At 45.6% G+C, this 23588-nt stretch overlaps 1 protein-coding gene across 10 annotated transcripts in view; it reads left to right on the top strand.

Moving 5' to 3' along the window:
* The window catches only part of LOC100734681 (transducin beta like 1 X-linked), a 201885-nt gene that overhangs the window by 51137 nt on the left and 127160 nt on the right, over positions 1 to 23588 (top strand). For all 10 annotated transcript variants that reach the window (XM_005000289.4, XM_013144435.3, XM_023561903.2 and 7 more), the window contains exon 2: positions 15784 to 15857. The gene's annotated coding sequence lies outside the window, so the exon portion shown is untranslated. The remainder of the gene's footprint in view (positions 1 to 15783; positions 15858 to 23588) is intronic.

Below are 23588 nucleotides of genomic sequence, written 5' to 3'. Positions count from 1 at the left end.
GCTGGGGAGCTCAGTTGAGTAAGAAGGGCTCCTTGCTGGTTACTGTGGTTTGAATGTCTTCCCTTATGAGTTAGTATCGTCATGAGCTTGGGGACTGTGTGCTGTGATCCTTCTTAAGCCTTTGAAAGAGACCAGAGGCAGAAAGCACCACCCCAAGGTGAAACCTATGTTCTCAGCACTGTCTTAACACTGAGGAAGAAAGCAACTCTATAAAGACACTGGAGTAGGAAGAGGTCTGGCATGAGGCAGGTAAAGCCTAATAAAAAGTACACTGTGCTAGGCTAGATCTGGCTGTGCTAGAATAACGATAGGATTCTCCACTGGTGTAGCTTAGCGTCACTAGACTTCTTCCTTTTTAATTTGAGGCAGGCTTTCACTATCTTACCCAGGCTGGCCTAGAACTTGCAACCTTCGTACTTCATCAGCCTCTGAGTAGCTGGGGTTACAGGTGTGTACCAGCCATGCCCTCCCCTGCATGGCGTGTATCCTCTGTTGTTAGAAGAGCCCTGAGTTGCAAGGGCTTTGTGCCTGAGGCCCTTAGGAAGCTGTCGAGTACTGAGAAACCGTCTCACCCCCAGGGCTGCAGGAGTTCGGCTTTTGGGTGTGGGCCACTGCATAGGAGGAAGGCTTGGAGTGCAGGAGGAAGGCAGTGCCAGCCCCTCTTTCCGATCATTTATCAATGTGAACCCTCATAGGTGCCCTGCAGTTCCCTAATGCCTTCCTTCTGCTGAAAGCATCCCCAGGACATGCCAGCAGGTGGTGTTATATTTCCCTGATCAACAGTTTCTTTGTTTGGTTTCTTGAGACAGGGTCTCACTATGCTAGCCTCAAACTCACATTGATCCTCCTGCCTCAGCCTCCCAAGTGCTGGGATTATAGCACCTCCTCACGCAGCTCTGTTAGTTTTTTAAATCTTTTGTTGTTGTTTTGTTGTTGTTGTTGCAGGGACGGTGAGTGCAATTTGTCACACACCCTGAGACTGGCCCTGTGGCAGTTGTGCAATTATGCTAAGTAAAGATTCAGACACAAATCAGCACTTTGCAATTCTGGTTGAACATATGATAGACCTGGGCTTGGTTTTGTGAGTCTTCTATGCTTGCCCACGTGCATATATGTTTGTTATGGTGGGGGAGGGGAAGGAAGCTACATCTGCTGGCCAGGTGTCTACATGCCTTGGCCATCCGGGTACTGAACTTGTGGAGCCCTATGCGTGTCTCATTTCTCTAGACAGCAAGATCCAGGTGGTGGTGAGCCCCAGGGGTATCTGTGTGCATCTGGAAGTAGGCTGCTTTTTCCTCTCCTTCTCTGCCTTACACACAGCAGAACCCTGGAGGATGAGGCCGCAGTGTCCCCATAGCGGGCTACAGTGACCACGTTTCGTGCAGTTGTATGTAAGCTTCTCCAATTGCTTGATCCCCGCCCACATCTAGGATTGCATCCCGAGTTTGGCACTTTCGCCAGTCTCCTGCAGCCTCCCTCCTATGGTTTAGTGATATGATTTTCCCACTTCCCTGAGATGAAGTGAGCTTGGACACTTTACCATCTCAGCATCCATCCCTTGATGATGCACAGCCAGCAGGTCACTCTGGTCATCTGTGATGGTGACAGGTCTGTGTGGGGGCACTTGGAGCCAGTGCAGATGCCCCGTTCTCACCGTCTTTGCCACCTGGTGTCCTCAGTGGGTGATATCCTGCACGCGAGTGCTTCTGTGGCTAAGCATGGCCTGTCTGGCTCCAGCCAAACCCCTCAAGCCTGCTGGATTTTCCCTGGTCCCTGGCAGCTTCTACTATGTAGTGACAGCATTGAAGACCTGTGCCAGAGGCAAGAGGGCACACAGAGCCAGATGGGTCACTGTCCCACTGACTCTTGAGCCACTGCATTCCTGGTGACAGAATGATGTTTCCAATTCTTCCTTTCATTTTGCATTTATTAGTTGGCATAGTCAAAGAGTAGTCTGCTTTTTCACTTGAAAAAAATCATTTATGGAAGTGTTGTAACCCTTCCTCTCCTCTCCTCCCCTCTCCTCTCCAACCCTCTACTACACCCCTCCCCCCTTCTCTTCTCTTCCCCTCCCCTCTCTCCTCTCCTCTCTTTGCCTCCCCCTTCTGTCCTCTCTATTCCCTCTCCTGTCCTCTCTATCCCCTCTATCTCCTCTCTATCCCTTTTCCTCTCCTCTCTAACCCCTCTTCTCTATCCCCTCTCCTCTCCTCTCTTCTCGTCTCCTCTCCTCTCTATCCCCTCTCCTCTCTATACCGTCCTCTCTTCTCTAACCCTCCTCTCTATCCCCTCTTCTGTCCCCTCTATCCCCTCTCCTCAGCCCTCCTCTCCTCTCCATCCCCTTTCCATCCTCTCCTCTCCTTTCCTCTCCTCTGCATCCTCTCTTCTGTCCTTTCTGTCCCCCTCTCCATCCTCTTCTTTCTTCTGTTTCCCCTATCCTGTCTTCTCTCACCCTTCTCCATCCTCTCATCTTCTCTGTATCCCCTCTCCTCTCCTATCTCCTCTCCTCTCCTCTCTCCTCCCCTCCCTATCCCCTCTCCTCTCCTCTCCTCCCCTTCACTTGTGCTGTTTGACAAGGAACCTTTGGGCTGAGGATCCCAGAAGAAGCCTGCCCGATTCTTCAAAACTGGGCTGGGGGAGGCCAATGCCAATGTGCTCTTGGAGTCATAAAAAGGCTCAGATGACAGCCCTGATGTAGGCCCTGCTTCTAGTGATCCACTGCTTCTCTGTCTGTGCACCTAGAGAAAATAAACAGCTGTTACAGAGTACTGTTTATGTAACCTATTGAAATCTTAGTCAACCAGGGAAAAAGCAAAATGTGGGTTGACAACATGGGGCTGTCTCCCAACTTCTTCTGATCACAGGCTTCAGTTTCTGTTAGAGTTCCAAATCCTCTCAGTAATATAGAGATGGTTCTCTTTTTTGCGTGGAAAAATGACTTGTAAGGATCTTTGTTGGAGTTTACGTTTTGGTTATTTTAATGAAAGCTGGAACCACATACCAGAGACATATTAGAAGAATGTATTGCATTTTATAATCCAGGCTGGCCTGGCTGGCCTCAAAGTTGCAGTGATCCTCCTGCTTCAGCCTCCCAAGTCCTGGGATCACAGGCGTGTGCCACCACACCCAGCAATGTCCTAAGGAAAGAACTGTGATGGTGGTTCATAATTGTCTGAAAGGCAGGTTGTTCTCATGTAAAGGAGAGTGTGTGCTTTAATTAGACTCAAACTCTGAAATTTTTGGTAGTTTAAGACAGTAGTTTTCATACAGACAGGGGTGACTGTGTCCATCAGGGGGCATTTGACAGTGTTTGAGGACATTTCCAGTTGTCACGCAGAGGGAGTTGGTGATGTGGATCTCTGGTGGATGGAGGCCAGGGATGTTGCTCGCCAACCTCACTGTACTGAACCACCTGGTTACTGACAGTGTCTTAACTCACATACTCATGGTACAGACCAGAGGAGGTTTTGGACCCTGTGGCAGCTAGCTTTCTATCACTGGGACAGAAATACCTGAGCTGAGCTAAAAAACAGGAAAAGTCTCTTTTGGCCCATGGTCATTTGGCCCCACTGCTTTTGGGCCTGTCCCTGGGCAACACATAGCAGTGGGGAGACATGGCAGAGGCCAGTGCTTCCATCATGGCTGCCAGGAGGCACAGAGGCAGGAGCCAGGCATCCAGGTTCCCTTCCAGGTCATGCCCCCAGTGACCTCACTTTCTCTCACTAGGCCCCACCTCTTAAAGGTTCCACTATCTCCCAGTAGCTCCCATGCTGGGGACCAAACCTTCACCATATGAACCTTTGGGGAATGTTGCAGATCCAAACTGGAGCAGAGTCCTCCTTTCTGGATTTTTAAAAAGCTGTTCATACAGACACACACGTAAGCACACTTTGCCCTTGCACAGGTAAAGTGTGCCATGTAAGTGTCCCCTGAGGTTTGGTACATTGACCACACATTTCCCTAGGAGACCAGATTCCTTTGCTGTGCTACACGGTCGTGTCAGGACTGTGGGGATGAGTTAAGGCCAGGCCCATAGGGGCTTATGCTGCCCTGGGCAGGACCAGCAGTCAGTGAGCTGTGGGCCATGTTGGTGACATTACTGTTTAGACGGAAAGGGCCTTTTGTGTTCTTTTATTCAGGGATCCCCAGTAGAGTAGCTTGCATCTTTCCAAATGTAATCTTACGGTGTCCTCATAACTGTGGCATAGTTTTAACGAAATGTTCTTTCACACACGCAGTTGCTTATGTTGCCACATTACTCCTGCAGCTTCCTGGTCAGAAACAGAGATGGGGAGAGACAGAGGGAAGTTGATTGACACACAGAGCCACTTGCTGTAAAAAACAAGAGAATACTGTTGGCTCCTGCCCACTCCTGGGGTGATGTTCCAGCACTCAGGAGACTACTGAGAGTCCAAGGCCAGCCTGGAGTAGACAGCAAAGACCCTGTCTCAAAAAACAAAACAATCGTGATGGCTTAGGGTGACAGTCAGGACTCTTGTCTTTGTAGGGAGGTGTTTGCTGAGAAGGTGAAGTTTGAGAGAAAGGGGATGAACTCGGGGCACCAACACTTCCTAAGCCCTTGCAATGTCAGGTGCTCACCCAGGTCAGGTTTCTGGTGAGCAGGAGGTGTATTTCTTCCCTGGAGAGTTCCAAGTCTGATCAGAGAGCAAGATGTGGGTTCTGGTAACCCCTGCCCTTCCTCAAAGACACACATTGAAGTGGGCAGAGCTGTGATGGAGGTGTGGGTGGCTTTGAGCTGAACTCGGGAAGAAAGGTACAGAGGTGTGCATAGAAAGGAGGGTTTTGGAGAGACCGGGCTATCCCAGCGCCTGGGAGTTGCTCAGCAAGGTTCATTGGTGATTTTGGAATCGAGGTGCAGAGGAGTCGGAATCCAGAGGGTGATAGCGTGTCTAGTGAATTCTGGATCAGAGGAGGCACTGGTTGGGCTTGCACCAGCGTCTGATTGTTTATAACATCTTGGTCTAAACCACTGAGTTTCCACACTGATTTCTACAAATGCAGACTTTGTGGATATAAAGTCCCAGGGCAGGCAGGACTGTGTGGATTTGTGAAAGCAAAGAAAGCATGATACTACTAGGCATTCAAGGTCATGAAATTCATGCTGCCACTTCCGGTTCCCGCCACTAACTAACTAACACTGGTCTTGTGTGCCTCCCACACTGCTCAGTCCACTTCTTGGTGGCTGTGGGAGGTAGAATGTCTCTTTCCTAACCCTGGAGCCTCTGAATGTATGGCTTTGCATGGCAGAAGAGACTTTGCAGATGTGATCTTGCATCTCCCAGGCACACGTAGCCACCTCTGACCACGTTCTTTTGAGCAATAGACCCCCAAAGACCAATTTTATAACAACAACACAGTCATTATAGAAGTAGAAGTTCTGGTCCTCACAGCCTGAAAAAAGCTGTAAAACTGGGCAGTCCATGTCCGTGAGAGATTTATTTTAAGAACATTTCACCATCATTCTTCCTTTCACATTTTGTCATGTGTGACAACAGAAAATTGTATTTCTTAATGCGTACTTACATTGAATTTGAATCCACTTAGGAACCTGGGGCTTTGGTGTTAGAACTCTCTAACAACTTCTAATAAGCAGATAATCAATGGACTTCGTCTTCTAGGTTATGTCACGACTCTAACAGACACATGTTATGCATTCTAGTTTGTGTCACAGACCAGCTTGAAACCGTGTTATGCGCAAATATGACTTGATTCAATCAAGCTCATTGTTTGGGTGTAATTTGAATTAGAAAGCCACTCTGTATGCTTCTTCCTGACTTAAGTTGTGCTTTTATGCTCTTGACATTAGGAAATGCACATATTTAAAATCCCTTTACTTTCCAGAGTAAATGAAGAGCCTTCATTCTTTTTTTAAATTGGAAGTAGTCTCTAGGCTTTTTTGTGTTTTGTTTTTTTGACTGTACACTGACAGTGTTGTGTGTATTGTGTTTAATGTTTATACATCCATAATTTTGGCTTCAAAGAGCTCAGATAATGTCTTTTTTTAGGCAGCCTCATTAAGTTCTTGTTTACCTACTAAAATTCATCTTTTATAGATAACTGATTTAGTGATTAATTTTTTTGTTTATTTTTTAGTAAATTCACAGAATTGGGCAATATGATTTTTGAACATTTTGTCGTGTCTCCTCCCCTTCTCCCCACCCCACCCCAATTTTTGGGACTGTTACCAGCCATGCTCCCCCATGCTCCCCTACCACCACGAACTTATCTGGAGTCTCTGTGAACTTCTGCATGCAGGACCTTTCATATCAGTGGAATTCTTTAATATGTTTTAGTGAGAACAGAATGCAGGACAGGAGATAAGAAGAAGCCACGTTTTTTTGTGAGAGACGAGGGAGTTGTCAGGGATTGACTTTGCATTGAGCAAATTCCTAGCCCTTTGTATTTTTTATTTTAAGGCAGTGTCTCACTGAGTCATAGTGTCGGTGAGACTGATCTTAAAGTTGCAATCTTCCTGCCTCCGCCTCCCAAAGTGCTGGGATTACAGGTATGGGCTGCTTTATCTGGCTTAGAAACTCTATTCCTGGTGCATCTTTATCTTTTAAATATTGTGATACACTATCTAATTGTATTTCTTTGGAGTCATGTTTAGGAAATTCTGATTTATGGTTCCCTCCCTACGGTGACAGACGATAGTACCACCTTCACCTCTTAGCTTTGCCTCAGTTTCCCTAATGTCACTCTCTTTGCCCAGTTAATTATTTCATTTTTGCCATGTTGTGTGCTTTTGAAAGCCACCCAGAGGATTTCTTTTTCTTTTTCTCCATTTTCCCTTCCTGAGTGGGGCATCATAGGTCTTTCAAGGTTGTGGACTCATGGTAACTCTTGCACTGTGACAGTTCATGCGTCATTTCTAACCCAGCTGCTTCCTGTCCAAGTCCCTGAGGACAAGTTGCATTTCTAAATTTAGTCTCATGGTTACTGAATTGCAAGCACTTGTGAGCAGGTTGTAGCAAGGCTTTTGAGGTCCTTTGGATGTGATTATTAAAAATAAAACTGTAAAATCAGTTTCCAAAAGAAAGAAAATGGTGATTACAAAAACCTCTTGACATGTAATTACCTATCTTATGTATATCTCTTATATATATGATATATGTAAATCTCTCCCCTTCTTTCTTTCCTCGTTTCTCCTATCTCAGTTATTCCTTTCCTTTTGAGCAATTTCTTCTCCTTTCCCTTTCACATTTATTGCACATTTTGGGGTTTTCATTCTTTGATCATTTGATCATTTTTTTTTTCATGCCTATATGTCCTACTCTGAAAAACAACTTTGAAGCTAAAGTACGCATTATATTAACCAGTGTTAATCTATTATTTTGTTTTGAAATTCTATATCATGGTTTTTATTCTTTTTTGTTTTAAAATTTAAAAACAAACAAACAAAAACCCTCCTGAATGACAGAAAGAATATTACTGGAGTTTTACTAAACTTTCAGGCATCAAGGCACAAGGAACGTGGTGAAAGTTCCTGACTAGCACCTTAGCTACTGTGGAGTAGTTTCCTCCAAAGTCTGTTGAAACTGGGCCTGAATGCGTCTGCCCCTTGTTCCTGGGCCAAAGGCAGGAGATGAAAATGAGCTGTTGGAAGCAAAGTTCTTACACTGATATAAAGGGTCAGTGCAGAGATAACATGCATTTGCTCCTCAAGGGAAAAGGGAAAATTCAGAACGCTTTGGGTCTGAAACCCGTGGAGTTCAAGGCCAAGCAATCTCAGGCAGTATCTGTGTAGTGTCCCCTACACAACAGTGAGGTTCTTGTGCTCTATCTGCAGGCACCCATAGACCCGTTCCCTGACGCGATTGTCCTGATTCAAGAAGCTTCTGTTGGTGCAAATGATGTATTACAGGAGGATGCTTCTCTCTCAGGCCACGGTGCATCCCCAAGGACTGTCTACTTGGTGACCAGAAAAGACTCAGAGGTCCAGAGCCACAGGGGTGTATCCATAGGAAGTCACCATGGGCAGGGACTTGAAGCAGAATAGTTAATGACACTGCAGTTCTCAGAGTGGGATGTGTAGGTTTTCTCCAAGGGTGAAATCAGTCGAGTCTGGACAAGGAAGCACAGAGATGTGGATGAGGTCTTCATGCAGCCACTTGGCAAAGCTTGTTGGTGATGGAAAAGCTTCACCTAGGGTTCTTCCTCCTCCTCCTCCTACGTTTTCTTATTCATCTTTTCTTTATGGTGACAAAACTCCTGAGGAGAAAGGGATTTTTTTTGGCTTGTGCTTTCCAGGGTGTCAGTCCATGGTGAGCTGGTGCCATAGCCAGAGGCCTGCATTAAAGCAGCACATAACGGTGGGAGGATATGGTGGAGTACCACTGTGGCCTCAGGACAGCCAGCAGAGGGGGTGTGGAGGAGAGAGGGAGACGACTGAGCTGGCAGACTTCCACTTTTCATTTTCAGTCAAGATGAACATCACAGGGGTATCTCTAGGAATGTTGTGTTTTTTGGTTTGAGGATAGTCAGAGGCAAGGAGAGAATTAGGGAACTATTTCCCACCACCCAATCACATTGCCGGAAGGGCATGATGGGAAGACAGAAGGAACGAGGCCACTGGATCGCAGGGCAAAAAGGCCTGAATGTGACATTTTGAATGGTGTGTGTGTGTGTGTGTGTGTGAGATGTCCCTTCTAGTTGGTGTCCATTTGCAAGGTGAATTCTCTTCAAGCCTCCCTTTTTTTGCCCTGATGAGTGTAGAAATGGGTTCTGTGGTGTGAACACAAAGCCCTGTAAATTTCACACACACACAAGTGGTAGCAGCAGCTTCTCCTGATGTCTTATTGTGGAAGTGACTGAAAGAAACTGGTTTGTGAACAGAAAAGTGTGTGTGTGTGTGTGTGTGTGTGTGTGTGTGTGTGTGTGTGAGGCTGCAGATGAGCTCAGGGGCAGATCACTTGGTTAGCATGTGGGAGGCCCTTGGTTCCATCACCAGGACACAAGAGAAGAGGAAAGCCGAAAGAGGAAGGAAGAAGGGAAGGAGGAAAGGAGAGAGGGAGGGAAGAAGGAAGGCAGGCAGGAAGGGGAAAGAAGAAGGAGAGGAGGGGAGATATACATGTATCTACGCATGTGCTTGTTTAATACTTTGTTCTTGTGTTAGCTGGCAGTTACTTTTTCTCTGTATAGACATCTGTGCCCCAGGTTTTGAAGTATTCCTGTAAGTAAACAGTTGAAGTTGGTGCCTGAAAGAGGGAAGTCTTGAGTTCATTTGATTGTTTTCCAAAGTGGGATTTGCTCACTGAATTGTCTGTGAAATCAAAGATGATGTTTCCAGGTGGAAGGAAGTAGATGTGGTTTGCAAATGATAGAAGCTGAAATATGAACACCAGGACCATATGCTGTTCAGAAACTTTTGTCATCATTTCTGTGAATAAATAATGTGCTTGACAGTCACATTTAAAATTAAGCTTAATACTTTTTCCAAAAAGCTTTGGGATGCAAGGAGATTAATTAGTATTCTTTCCAACCGCCTGATGCACTATTGAATTGATAAACAGAAAGCTGATTAGTAGCATGTCTGGATTATCTTTGCAAAGTTTGGCATCATATCTGTGGGAATAGATTCAAATTGCTGTTTATTGACAATCGATTAAGTAAGAAAGATCACCAAGGACTTAGTGCATCATCTTTAAATGCTGTGATTCCTTTGTCTTTTGCTAAACATTAGTCTCAAGATACTAAATAAAATTTAATCTGTCACCGTAATTTGAATAATCATAAATACCTTGAAACAAATACTGCATGACTGTCAGCTTATTATTATAATTTCCTATGAGTTTACGTTCTGTTTCGGAGTATTAATTTCACCAGTTCTATAAGCACGAAATACTTGTTATTAAGCTTCATAAGACATGAAGGAGGAAATCAGGTTTATGTGTTTTATTTAGTGTGTTTTTCTTTTTAGTTGAATAGCTTTGTGCTTTCACACTGAACTTGTAAAACCTGTAAGATGATAAAGATTTGTGTTTTGCAGGAACTAACGAGTGTTAAATGACTTACCTCAAGAGCAGAACAAATATCTGTGGATATTTATTTCTCTGTACGTACAGTGTGGCTATGTCTCTGAGCTGAATAGTGACTTTCTTTTGGTTTTAATCTCGTTCTGTGTTTGTTTTAAATGCACACCTAGTATGTGCCTGCCCGTATGCCAGCTCAAGGCATGAACGCAGAGTGACTCTGGTAATTCAGATGGTACATTACGTACCTGTGCAGCATAGGCAGCAGACGTGGAGGACTTCTGCAGAACAATGTGGTTTTCCTTTCTGTGTATGCCTCTATCAATGGAGTGCATGCACAGCGGCTGGTTGTATTTGTGGTTATGTTGATGGAATGTGTGCATGGATGGAGAAAGCCATGATGCGCATTTCTGGTTTCTCTTTGCTTCTGGAATATCCAGTTGACAGAGGTAGTACTTTTTAACCAAAGTACAAAGGAAGAGAAGTGTAGTTGTTCACATGGCCTGTAAAGATGTTGCCGTGATCTTTCCTTGTAACTTTTATTTTTGACATTGTACAGGGGACCCTCCTCTCCCTATGTCTAGCTGAGGAGTAATAAAGCTTCTCGTTAGGAGCAAAGAGCTGTTTCCACGTCTCTAGTACCCACTGAGATCCTCGTTCAAACAAGGAAGGAGACAGTTAGGAATTAGGTCCTGGGATTGTATATCGAAACAGTGACAATAGGACTTAGAAATTGGACTCTTTTTTTCCTTCTGAAGTCAATGTTAATAGAATCTTAGAAAGCCTTGGTTTGCACATTGTCTTTTTTTTTTTTTTCTGTTCTGTCTAGGTTTTTACATTTGTGCTGCTTTCATATGCTAGCTGCTAGCTGCATGTGAGTAAACTTAGTTGGCATTAAATAAGAATTGAGTTTGTCACTCCTGCTAGCTATGTTGCTTGTGCCCAGCAGCCACTTGTAGGTAGGGGACACCTTGTTAGATTCTGAGATACAGTGCAGAAAAGGAGCTGTGATTATTCACATATTTGCTAATAGTAAGGAGCAGGGGAGAATACACCAAACAAAACAAAACAAAAGCAACCCACTGATTTTTTTTTTTTCTGAGACAAAGTCTTGCTCTGTAGTTTGAGTTGGCCTTGAACTCACTATTTAGTTCAAGCTGGTCTCGAACTTAAGGTGATCCCCCTGCCTCAGCCTCCCAAGTGCTGGGATTACAGGTGTATGCCACCAAACCTTGCACAAAGTCTGCGGTCTATAGAAGACAGAATTTCACACCAAGTGAATAGAAGAAAGTCATGTACGAAATCTGTGTAAACAGCTTAACAGCAACACTGGAAGTTAGAACACAGAGTCCAGTATAGGATTATTTGAAAATGATTTGCACTCAGAATTTTGAAGATTGCCCTCTGGTGAGTTTTTAGGGTGCAATAGCAATGTTCGTACACATCTAAAATGTCAGTAAAACTCAGCTGTCGCACATGGTTTCTCTCATGGCCCCACCAGCCTGAGGGAGTAAACCCAGAAAGAGGGAATGAGATTTCGATCATGTGAGACAGTGAATCTAAGAATGTTCCAGGTCCAAGACCTGCCCAAGGAAAGAATAGACTTTGTGAAGATGCTGGGGGTGGGGGGGGGGTGGGGATGGTTTGTGGATTGCAGGAGCTGGGGAAGAGGGAGTAGGAAAAAGGATTAAGATGCAGTATGTCTATGTACCAATTCCTGGACCTGAGTCCACTTATTATGTATCACATACTAATTTAAAAGGGAGACTGAGTATGTAACTCAGTGCAAAGGCCCTGAGCTCAACCCTCAGGGCTATTAGGCAAATAATAATAATAATAATAATAATAATAATAATAACCAGAGTGGGGGGAAAACAGAGGCAACAGGTAACTTCAAAAAAAAATCCAAAAGTTGAGTAAGAAGTGAACCTTATTCCTACTCTAGTGCTTGTACAGCAGTCCCCATCCCATTGTCAAAATAATGTGTATAGAATTAACAAAAAAATTACATAAGATTGGGAAAATGTGGAAAGTTAAGCATGGAATTGATTGTAGAAATTTTTAAAAATTAAAATCTTCTCTAGGTGAGAAGATCAGTAAGACATATTGGAAACTGGTTTTGTGAAATGAATTTCCACAAAGTATTTTTAGTATTGCAAGCAAGTTATTCAGAAACTTAGAGGTTAGGACCAAGAAATACCAACACTAGCAAAAGCAGTTCTGAGATTTGGAAGTGGTTGCTTTAGGAAGTAGAATTGGGGAGAGGGTTGAGGGAACTCAGATGCTCGTAATTTTTAAAACAGAGGCTTTAGACTCACCTGTATAATACTTTTAAGAAGCTGCACTCATGTATTACTTTGAAAAGAATAAAAATGGGATTGGATGCCCGCTGTAAGATGATAGGAGGATCTGTTGATGTGCTTTGACAGGAGGGCTCCTCTTCAGGGCAATATTGGTGTTGGCATCAAACAGTGTATTTGCTAAGGGGCTGTGCTGGGTCTTCCCAGGTACCCACTAGACAGCATCTTGGCTTTTGCCCATTACATGCTGGTAGATTCCTCCCCAGCTCTGGCAGTTAAATCACGTGTCTTGGTTACTTTTCTCTCATTACTGGGACAAAATACCCAGCACCCCAAATGAAGGAAGAAAAGGTTTATTTAGCTCACTGTCTATGGAGGTTTCAATCCACAGTCAGCTGGCTCCAAGTCAGGGTGGCATGGCACAGGGGCAACACTTCAAGGCAGCAGTCAGAGCATAAGCAGCCAGAGCATAAAGGTAGAAAATAAACCTCTTCTGGCTAATATTGTACACAGGCCACCCCCTCCAGGGCCGGTGCAGAATTCACAAAACCTCCTTAAAGATGAGGATATTTACAAAGTAAGAACCCTGGCTCCCTGCTGAGCCTCTTAGTTAAACTTCTAAACTGCTCAAGTTGACTCTGTATCAACCATAACACCAGGTTTCTAGACCTTGCCATGGTTCCCTGGGGAGCAGAGTTACCACCACTTGGGAACCGGTGATTCGGAGGACTTAGCAGTCTGTTACCACGTCTGTCATGTCAGTACAGACATGGGTGCCATTTTATACCGGAAACAGTTCCAGGACTGAGAACTCAAACTGGTACTAAGGACGCCCTGGCTGGGCACCACGGTGCCCTCCGAGGCTCCTGCCTGTCAGCTCAGGTTACATCAGGGTCTGCTAAAGTAAACAAGGCCTCTGGAGGGAGCTCCCGTTCTCCTGTCATGCTCGGTGGCTTCTGAAAACATAGCTGAGATTTTTCACATTGTTTTCCCAATTTGGATTTCTCTGGAGTTGCAGTGTAATAAGCACTGTGGTGAATGTAGACACCTAGGCACCCTTTGGGTAACTCCAGGATCGCTCAGCTGTGAGACAGACTCACCTTCCCTCCCTCTGGACAACTTTCTTTTTTCCCTTTCCTTTTCTTTTTTCTCAAGTTCTTAGGTAAGTTCTAGGCAAGTATTTTCCCCTAAATTTTCAAAGGATGCCAGCATGGTGTCTCATGCCTGTATTTCCAGCACTTTGGAGATTGAGACAAGAGGATCACTGTGAGTTCAAGGCCAGCCTGGGCTACAAAGTGAGTTCAAGGCCAGCCTAAACTGCATAGTGAGATCTTGTCTCAAAAAGACAAAAAAAAAAAAAAAAAAAAAAAAAAAAAATTACAGGGGAAGCTGACAGGAAAATGGCCCCTCGCATCTCTTTGATGTGGAGGAAATCTTGTAAATAATTTAATGGCCTTATTTTACAACTGAGGAAACTTAACCAGAGTTGATTTGTTAGCATTCATTGGAAGTAAAAGGGCCTGCTGCAGGCATGTTGTTTGTTTATTCTTCTCTCCTTCCCAGCCTCCCTCCCTTCCTCTTGGAGACAAAAGCCAGGGCTCTGTGGGTGCTGAGCAAGTGCTCTACCACTGAGCTACATTCCCAGACCTTTGCTTTTGCACAGCATTAACTGTAGCTCACAAGTTTTATTCTTTCCACAATTCTAGTCGCGAACCAGAACCGAATCAAATTACCCCATCAGGTCAACATTAAACCTAACCCTTGCATGTGATTTAGTTCTCATTCAATTCGGTTTGCAAACAGAATCATGGAAAGAATTGGTGTTACAGGTTAAAAACTGATGGTCAACTTAATGCCAGCTGAATTAAATCAGCATAGTGCTGACTGTAGATGGCCCACCTGAGGAAAGTTGCCAGCATAAATAGAGACATGTAGAAGAAGAGCTGGGCATTGTGGGTTCTCCTAAGTGTTGCTGTTTGAGCAGCTTCCCCAAGGTGAGTTAACTATTATCATTCGAGGAGCTTGGGACCTTGGTGAGGATGGCTGTGGTTCACTTTGGGGGAGCTCTGGTCCTTACATCAAGCATGACTTCCTGGCTCCAGAGGGGAAGATGTATGCTGTTTAATCTCCTGGCATGTACTTGACTGTTCTCCTTGTTGGAGGAGCTCGGGACCTCTGTGTTGTTGAGGATAGTTATGATACTTTTCAGGACAGCCCTGTTCCTTGAGTGTGACTTCTTGGCTCCAGTGTAGAACCCTCAACCTACCAGCCCAGCTCCTTCATCCTGCTGCCATAGGCTTTCTATCTTCCACCGCTGATCTTGGGGCCTTTCCAGCACAGATCCGTAAAAAAGACTGCCATGAGTTCTTGTCATGGGCTCTAGACCTCCAGTTGTACTCATGGAATGCATTGTCATGGGCTCTAGGTCTTCACTGAGACTCGTGCAGGACATTGCTGTGGGATCCAGGCCCTTGGCTGAATATTCTGGGTCTTTAGTGTTATGGACGGATTTCTTGCACTTTTCTTTTTGTGTTTAACTCTGGGTGACCATCATAAAATAATATAAATTCTGTGTCCTGATTGTAATTGTTCTCCTCACAACCCCTAACTGGAACATCTGGTGAACCCAGACACCACTGTATTTGGAGACAGGCTTTAGTAAGCTGCCAGCGTCAGCTTCACACTTGAGATCTTCTTGCCTCAGCCTCTCAGCTGGGAATGCAGGTGCACACCATGGTGCCTGGCTCCTTATTTCTGCTCAGATGTATGATATGCAAGCGGCCTGTGGTAGAAGGCTGGCAGCATGGTCTGTGCATGGGCTCAGGTTTGTGATGATTCTCAGGAGCTTCACCCAGAGCCCCAGTGGAAAGCCACTTCCCGGTCCACTGCTCTTGAATGAACTTGAACATCTGGTTATTAGTTTGTCATCCTTCCCTCCTCACAGCAAGTTCTTCCCCAGGTCTCTGGGCAGCCTTGGCAGCTGTGAGATTTTGTTGAGTTGCCCTGCCTTCTAGAAATGCCCACATCTCCACTTCACTTGCTTAAGCATGGAGCAGATGATGGTGCGATTTCAACCGCCAAGGCAGTGCTGACTCTTGAGCAGGGACTGGAGGAGTGTTGCTGGAGCATGGGACCCAGTGCAAGCCCTGGGCCCCCCGGGATGGTTGTCTACCTCCCCATAGGGGTATTCTAGATGAGCTTTGAGGTACATCACCTCTCAGGGCCTTGTTCTGAGCAGCTATCCTTGGGTGATTCTGTGCCTGCATGGGTATCATAAAATGAACATGTGCAAAAGAGGGCGGTCACAACACTGCCAGTTGCTGGCATCTGATGGCGACACTGCCTTGCATCTAGCCCAGGGTGGACCAAGGCGGCATCATGCAGTGGGTGACCACACTCCCTAAGGCAGATGCCCACCTGGCTGCAGCGGGCAGGGCACATGGGATCTGTGCTTGCTGACAGTCCTGCCTCACTCTCCTGTTATTCCTTTCCAGGTAGCAGGAGATAGACGAGGGGCCTAGAGAGAAAGTGCGGGCCGAAGGAGGGATTTGCCAACGCCTGCTTCTGAGTAAGTGCCCTTGCCAAGCTCCTCTCTTCCTTGCAGAGTGAAGAAGAAAGAGCCTGTTTCCTGCTGCATTTTTTTTTCCTGTGCCTAAGAAACAAATGATGTGTTGATTTTATGGTTTGGAAACGTGATTCCCCCAAGATCATATGGAATAGTGAGTGTCTATCTGCTCCCTCAAAACAAATCCCAAAACCTCAGAAACCTAAGAATGCCGAGAACCTTTGTAGGCAGTTCTCAGCCCACTCTCTGTGTGCTGTCTGTGGGCTGCAGATACCACCGAGGACCTTAGGGTTAGGGCTAGGGGTAGGAGTAGGGGCAGGATTAGGGTTAGGGCTAGGGGTAGGGTTAGGACTAGAGTTAGGGTTAGGGTTAGGGCTAAAGCTAGGTTAGGGTAAGAGATTGTGTTAGAAATATGGTTAGACAGGGTTATGGCTAGGGTTAGACCTAGAGTTAGGGCTAGGTTTGGATTTTGGAGTAGGACTATTGCTATAGCAAGGGAAAAGCTATGCTCGGGTTAAGGTTAGGGTTAGGGCTAGGGTGAGGTTTAAGTGTATAGGTTAGGGCAAGTTTATGGCTGGATTTAGTTCTACAGCTAGGGCTGTGTTCAGGTTTTGACACTGGACTGTTTCTATCGCTGGTTTATGGCTATGTTAGCCTTAATGTTAGAGTTAGGGCTTAGGGTTAGGGTTAGGGTTAGGGCTAGGCCTATCCTCTACTACTGAGCTTTACCCTATAGTTCTTATTTGTCTCATAAAATCACACATACATGAATTTTGGGTAAGAATGGAGATAATTATTAGAATTTGTTCTGCTTTGAGTAGCGCAGTTTGTGATTTTTTTTCCTCCTGTATACTTTTAAGATACTTGTCTATCTTCTGCTTTCTAGAAAAGAAAGGGAAGATCTGTTCAGCTCTTTTTGGTCTTGTCTCCTATGCTCCCCGTGGAGTGTGTTGAGGAATGACAATGGTGTGGCAGTGCATACCAGCCTGCTTCCCAGCCAACCTGTCGTCAGGCCTGTCCCAGGGATTAGTGAGGCTGGTGAGAGGGACTCGGGCAAGTGTCTCCCTGCAGACTGCACTCCGTGCAGTTTGTCACTGGAGTAGACAGCTGAAGAGCATGGGCCTTTGGAATTGGGCATTTGGCTGTCATGAGGCACCCTCTATATAGCTCACAGGACCCAGTGCACCTGCCACTGGGGTGCCCATTCTTCGCTCCCATTGTGTGTGCATCGCTATGGGTGTGCAGTGGGGTGAGTGGGATTCACCCATGTGCTTCTGTGAGAGTGCCCCTGAGGTGTGTAGAAGTGAGACCTCTGCAGGGTGTGGTAGAAATGGGCGCCTCCAGGAGGTGTGGGGATTCTAGGGCAGGCTCCATAGCAGACGTAGAGTTGTGTGGGGAGGCGGCTCTTGGCAGGCTGGGTAGGATTTTGATGGCCCTGTAGAGGCGAATCCCACCAGGGACTTCCTGAGCAGACATAAGCCAGGCAGGGGGAAGCAGTGTTTTAAGGGAGCAGTGTTTTAAGGGAATATAGGTAAAGCAGCAGCCCTGTGGAAGGGGGACACTGATATAGGAAAAAGGATGAAAGAAAGTACCAGGACCTTGCACTTGGCCTGCCTACCTCATTCTTAGCACCTTTGTCTACGTGGACACATCTGGGGGACACTACCTCTTAGTATGGTGGGGCAGCATGTAGTTCGAAAGAGCATCAGAGATGATTCTTACAGCTCCCGCAAGTGAAGGAAAAATAATAAGTCACAGCAGAATCCTGATGCAGACAGTCTCTGGTTTAGTTAATGATGGATCGGTTTCATGGATTTTTGACTTTGTGATGGTGTGCATTGCCATGCGTCTTCAGTGCAGCCACACTTTGAACACTGAATTTTGATGGCATCCCACCTTAGCAATAGGTAACATGCAGCTCCCAGTCTGCCCCCGGTCCCCAGGGGCAATAACCAGTGTCTTTGGCTAGGATATCAGCAAGAAAGAAGTTGCATGTCCAACTTCCATGCATACAATGTGAAATGGGATTCTCGAAGACTTAACCCCATGGTTGGATGAATTGCATTTTGCACCGGACTCTGTTGTTGTCGTAGTGACTTTATTGAGATGCCAATTCACAGAGCAGGTAATTCACCCATTTGAAGTGTACAATTCAGTGGTTTTTTATATATTCTCAGACTTGTGCAGTATCACCACCATCGATTTTTAGAACAGGTCATCGCTTCCCAAAGAAATTCATTCCCATTAGCAGTCTCTCCCCGAGCCTCGCTCCCAAGCCCTGGGCAGCCACTCATCTGCCTCCTGTCTCTATGCGTTTGCCTCTCATGGGCTTTGTCTCCTGCATGGGCTCACACACAGGAGTGTGGCCTGTCTGGCATCACTCTCTCAGCCCATATTGTTTGTGTGGTTCACCCTTACGGTCTCCTGTGTCAACACTTCATTTCTTTGTGTAACCCTGTGCTGTTCCACTCTATGGCCTTGAACTCTTGATCATCCTGCCTCAGCCTACCAAGTAGCAGGGATTAGGGGTGGGCCACCACATCCAGCTAGAAGCCTCCTCTTCTAGAATCACATTAGACTCACAAAAAATTGCCAGTGTGAGTCCCAATGTCTCTGCCCACCTCTCCTCAGTGGTCCAGTCTTGCAAGATGGTGCCATGCTGTCCAGAGCCAGAAAGCAGCTCTGGAGCAACGCTATTGACGGAAATGCACGCCTGTCCTGCAAGCTGGCCATGTGGTATGAGCCTGTGTGTGGGTGTATGTGACCCTGCCATGATCCAGACAGGAAGCCCCCTTATGCCATCTGGCTCCTGGCAGCCAGTGAATTCTCCGTCTTCCTAGGTCTGTCTTTTCCTAGAGGAATGAGGATGGAGTCCTGCAGGGTGTGGTGCTGCCAGAATGACTTTAGATGCAGCCCGGTGACCCAGAGCTCAGACCTTGTCCCATCCTGTGCTTTTGTCTGTCTGGAGTCTGCTGCCCTGGAATGCAGATTGGGCTCCCAGGGTGTGGGTAGAGGAATCATTCCTCATCCATCCCCTTTTGGAAGGATGTTCTCAGCGGGGCGCCGCTGCAAGCTGATCTGTGGCACTGCTTTTGATCCCTGAAGGGGCTGGGGCTGCTCTGTGAGCCCCCACATCCATGCTATGCTGATTTTCAGCTGCAGTCTGGGGTGGTGGTGATGGTGCGTGTGTGCGTGCGAGCATGTGTGCACGCACATGCACGCACCGCTTGTTTGGCTGTGAATTCTGTCCTTTTTGAGGTCTCAGTGACAAGAATGAGTGGCCATTCTTTTCAGTGCCTTTTTGTTCATGAAATCTAAGGGCACACTTGATCCAGAAAATCATCCCTGGGAGGTGGGGTCTCCACTGTTTTTAGGTGCCTTGGAGCCAGCATGTGACCAGAACTAGGAGTAACAGAGAGAAGACAGCGCCTCCTGTGGGTCTCAGCTGGCCAGCGCACCCTGCTAAACCGCAGCCTGAGTGTGGGGTTTGCACACACTCAGAGGCGATTCAAGAGGCACCAGGTCCAGTCCCAAAGGTGGAGTGGGTGTTGCTAATCCTACCTACCCAAACCCTCCAGGAGCCTCCTGGGGTTGATTTGGGCATAGAATTCAGGTGGATAGCCCCTAGAACAGTGGCCCTTTGCAGCACCCTAACTCACTCTGTTTGACTGAAGGACTTGCTCTTTTTCTTCTTCTTTCCTTCTAATCTGTGGTCCACATTTATTCAATAGTTATTTTCTTTCTAGTGAAATTTGTCTTCAGTGGTCAGAACACACACACACATGCACATGCGCACACACACACCTTGGGTGTCACACCTGCAAACCTGCTTTCTCCAAAACAGCTCACAATTTACTTCCTTTCCTCTCAGACCTAAGAGGCCAGGAATGTGCTGGGTGTCCCCTTGCTAGCTGAGAGTGGGCAGGCCAGCGGTTTTCTTCCCAGCAGAAGTTGGGTGGACCTCGGTTAACACATGCAGTCAGAATTAAATCCTTGAAAATGGCTCCTGGCTGTGGCTGTGGCCTGACCACAAAGGAGCCTGAGAATTTCCACATTTCCCGCTCTTTCTGCAAATCAAAGGAGGCTGTTTTTATTCTTTATGTCTCCTTTTGGTTGTCTGTCTAATGGAGGCTGTCCCCAGATAGCTAAGTACAGGACAGTGGTTCTCAGTGGGGAGTGGTTTCTCCCCTCTCGGTAGTGTCCAGAGATACTTCACTGGCCCAGCTTGGGGTGGGGGCTGCCACTGGCAGTAGCAGGTGGAGACCAGGATGAGGCTCAGCAAACTTCAGTCTCAGGACAGTGACCCCCTCAATGTCAAGGCCCCAAGTGTCACACGAATAAAACACTGGCTTCTGCCTTCTTCCATCAGGACCACAGCAGTGAAGGATTAAGATTTACCTTGGCTCTCCAAACAGGACTCCTGTGCTCAGTACAACTGTAAACTTGGGAAGCAATGGGATATTGTGTTAGTGTACTCAGCCTGTCCTGACAAAACAGAGGAGCAGAGGCTAGGAGGCTTAAACAATAGAAAGCTCATTTTCTTCCATTGCTAGAAGCCAGTTGTTTAAGATCAAGGTGCCAGAAAATGTCACTTTCCTGTTCAGCTGTCTCCCTAGCCCATCTTCCTGCTGTGGCCTTCCTCACATGGCCTTTCTTTTTTGCCTGTGTATATGGAGACAGAGAGAAGGACTTAACTCTTCCTCTTATTAGAAGACCACCAATGCTGTCAGGCCAGGGCCTCACCCTTGTGACCTCATTTAACCTCAGCTGCTTCTCCAACCCTGAGTGCAGAGTCACCTTAGGGCCTCTGGCAGTGGTAGTAAACACATCTCGGGCTGCAGCAGTATACACAGCCCTCTCTGTTGGTACGCGAACCAAGTGGCCATGTTGTTTTCTCGAAGCTAAAACCTTGGTCTTCAGGTGTAATTGCAGTGTTGGCACTTTGCAATAAATCAGTGGGTTTTGGGTTGCAGTTTGAGCACATGATCTCTAAAAGGTTTTGCCATCACTGGCTTAGGCCTTCAACCTATGAATTTGGGAGGATCTGATTCATTCCGTATAGACCTTGTTTTATAGACCTACATTGTGTTTTCCTTTGTATTAGGAAATATACTTTGGCACTTGGGAGGCTGAGGCAGGAGGATTGTGTAAGTTCAAGGCCAGCCTCAGCTACATAGTGAAACCTTGTCTCAAAAACCAAAAGAAAGAAAAAAATAAGTATATTTTGAGTATATGATCATATAGCATAGGTATCAATTTAGTCTTAACTTTATGTCATTTAGTCTGTTTTAAAAAAGAAATCTTCATAGTTTGACGTTTTTCATAGCCAATAGTCCTGAATCTAATGGCTTAGGATAATTACAGAATTCTCCAAATTTCCCATCCAATGAACAATTAGTAATTTTTTAATGAAACTCCCAATGTGAAAATAATTTCCTAAGAAAGAGGTAGCAGTCACCAAGAATTGCTATTTTGTATTGTGTTACTTAGGGTTTTTGTTGTTGTTGTTGTTTTGTTTTTTAAGACAGTTTTGCTGTGTACTTCAAGCTGGTCTTGAACTTTTAATGTTTCTGCCTAACTTAAAATTTACTATCTCACCTATTTTTCAGGTTGCAGTTTATTGTTATTAAGTTCATTTACATGGTTGTGCAGCGATCCATCCATCTTGAGAACAATCCTGTCTTCCACCCTCCATCCCTCCCTCCTTTCCTTCCTTCCTTCCTTTTTTATTTTTTTCTTGTGCTAGGGATGGAATCCAGAATGTTTTCATCTTCCAAAATGGAAACTTTTCCCACTGAGTACTTAAGTCCTCATTTCCCCCTTTCCCCAGACCCACACCATCCTACTTTTTGTGTCTCTGAGTTTGACTACCCCAGGGCAACCTATAAAAATCCATTTATCTGCCCTTTCATGACTAGCTGATTGCAATTAGCATGACTTCCTCAAAAGTCCATCCATGTTTGATATATGACAGAATTTCTGTCCTTTTAAAGGCTGAATAGTGTTCAATTGTGTGTCTAGACCATTTTTGTTGTCTTTTTGTTTTGTTTTGTTTTGTTTTGTTTTTTGGTGCCAGCAATTGAACTCAGGACCTTGTACTTGCCAGGCAAGCGCTGTGCCACTGAGCTATATCCCTGGCCCTCGACCACATTTTGTTTTATTCATGTATCCATTGATGGGCCCTTGGGTTGTCCACAAAGAATTTTTAAATTATTTTATTTTTTTACAAAACCAAAAAAAATTAATAACAATACAGAATTTCAAAAAAAAGTTGGAAATTAACACTAGTTAATATATTGCATATTGTCTTAGAAGTAGTTGTTTAGGTTATAAGATTTAGACATGAAGGAAATGATCAAACAATGAAAATTAAAGCTATTCTTTTTTATGAACTTAGAGATTAGTAGTATAGTTGTTGCTGATACACAAAACAAAAATTATACACATCAATCACATTAATAGGGTACCATGTAACATTTAGATATATGTATATACTATATAAGGTTTAAATCAAGTTAAGCATTTACTTCCTCCTTTCTTTCTTTCTTTCTTTTTTTTTTTTTTTTGAGGGGGTACCGGGAATCCAACTCATGCCCTTGTATTTGCAGGCAGGCACTGTGTCGCTGAGCTACATATCCCCAGCCCTACTTCCATATTTCTTCAAGTTGAAGATTCTTTCTTCTGGCTTTGGGACATGCAGAGTGTGTTATTGTCATTTCTGTTTTGCCCTGGAGTGCAGTAGCACCCAGAGCTTTGGCTTCTCCCTGACTGCAACTCGATACCCTCTGATCAGCCTCCCCCATCTCTACCTTCCCTGGGCTCCTCAGCCTCTGGGCACCACTGTTCTCTCAAATTCCAGGAGTTCAGCTTTCTCAGGTTCCAGCATAAGGATGATCACACAGCACTTTGCATTCTGCACCTGGCTTTTCTTCATTCACATAATGATCTCCAGGTCTGTCCCCGTTGCACGAATGACAGGATTCCATTCTCCGTGGTTGAGAACTGCGGCTTTGTGTATCATCCCAGATTGTCATCATTGGGTTGCTGGACACCCAACCCGCAGTGAACTCAGAAGTGCAGGGGTCCCTTGGATCCGGTGACTTCATTTCCTTTGCATGTTCAGCAGTGGGAATGCTGGCTCACATGGCAGTCTTCTTTTACTTATTTATGTTTGAGGACTCCCTGTACCATTTCCCATAAAGGCCACACTAAGCAGCGCCCCCACCCACAGTGGGCAGGTTCCTTTATCTTCTAGTCCTCGCCAGCACTTGTTATCTTAGTTTGTTCTACGTGGCCTTTTGTGTTAGATCGAGGTGGTATCTCGTGGTAGATTGCATTTGCATTTTCCCCGTGATCAGTGATGTTGAGCATTTCTGCCTGTACCTGTGGGCCATTTTCCTGTCTTTTGAAAACCTCTGTTTAGCTCTCGTGTTGAAGTTCTCTAGAACAGAACTGATAGAATGTGCATGTAATTATGAAGGGGCTTTATGAGAGTGGCTTAGAGGATCAGAGCCTGGAAGGAGCTGCCTGCAGGCTGGAGAGCAAGAGAATCCAGGGGTAGCTCAGTCCAGAAGCCAAAAGCCTCAGACCTTGAGGCCCTGGCTTAAGCTGGAGGTTCCTAGAGTTACTGGTGTGAGCCCCACAGAAAGGCAGAAGAGTTGGAGTCTGTAGTCCACTGGCCATGGCAGTAGCTGAAGGTGCTCCTGCTCAAGAAATGAGCTTGCATGTGCTGCT

This window comes from Cavia porcellus, unplaced genomic scaffold (assembly GCF_034190915.1).
Source record: "Cavia porcellus strain 051 isolate PalLab524CR breed Dunkin Hartley unplaced genomic scaffold, mCavPor4.1 scaffold_33, whole genome shotgun sequence".
NCBI classification, from domain to species: Eukaryota; Metazoa; Chordata; class Mammalia; order Rodentia; family Caviidae; genus Cavia; species Cavia porcellus.
This window is presented reverse-complemented; position numbering and strand designations above follow the sequence as displayed.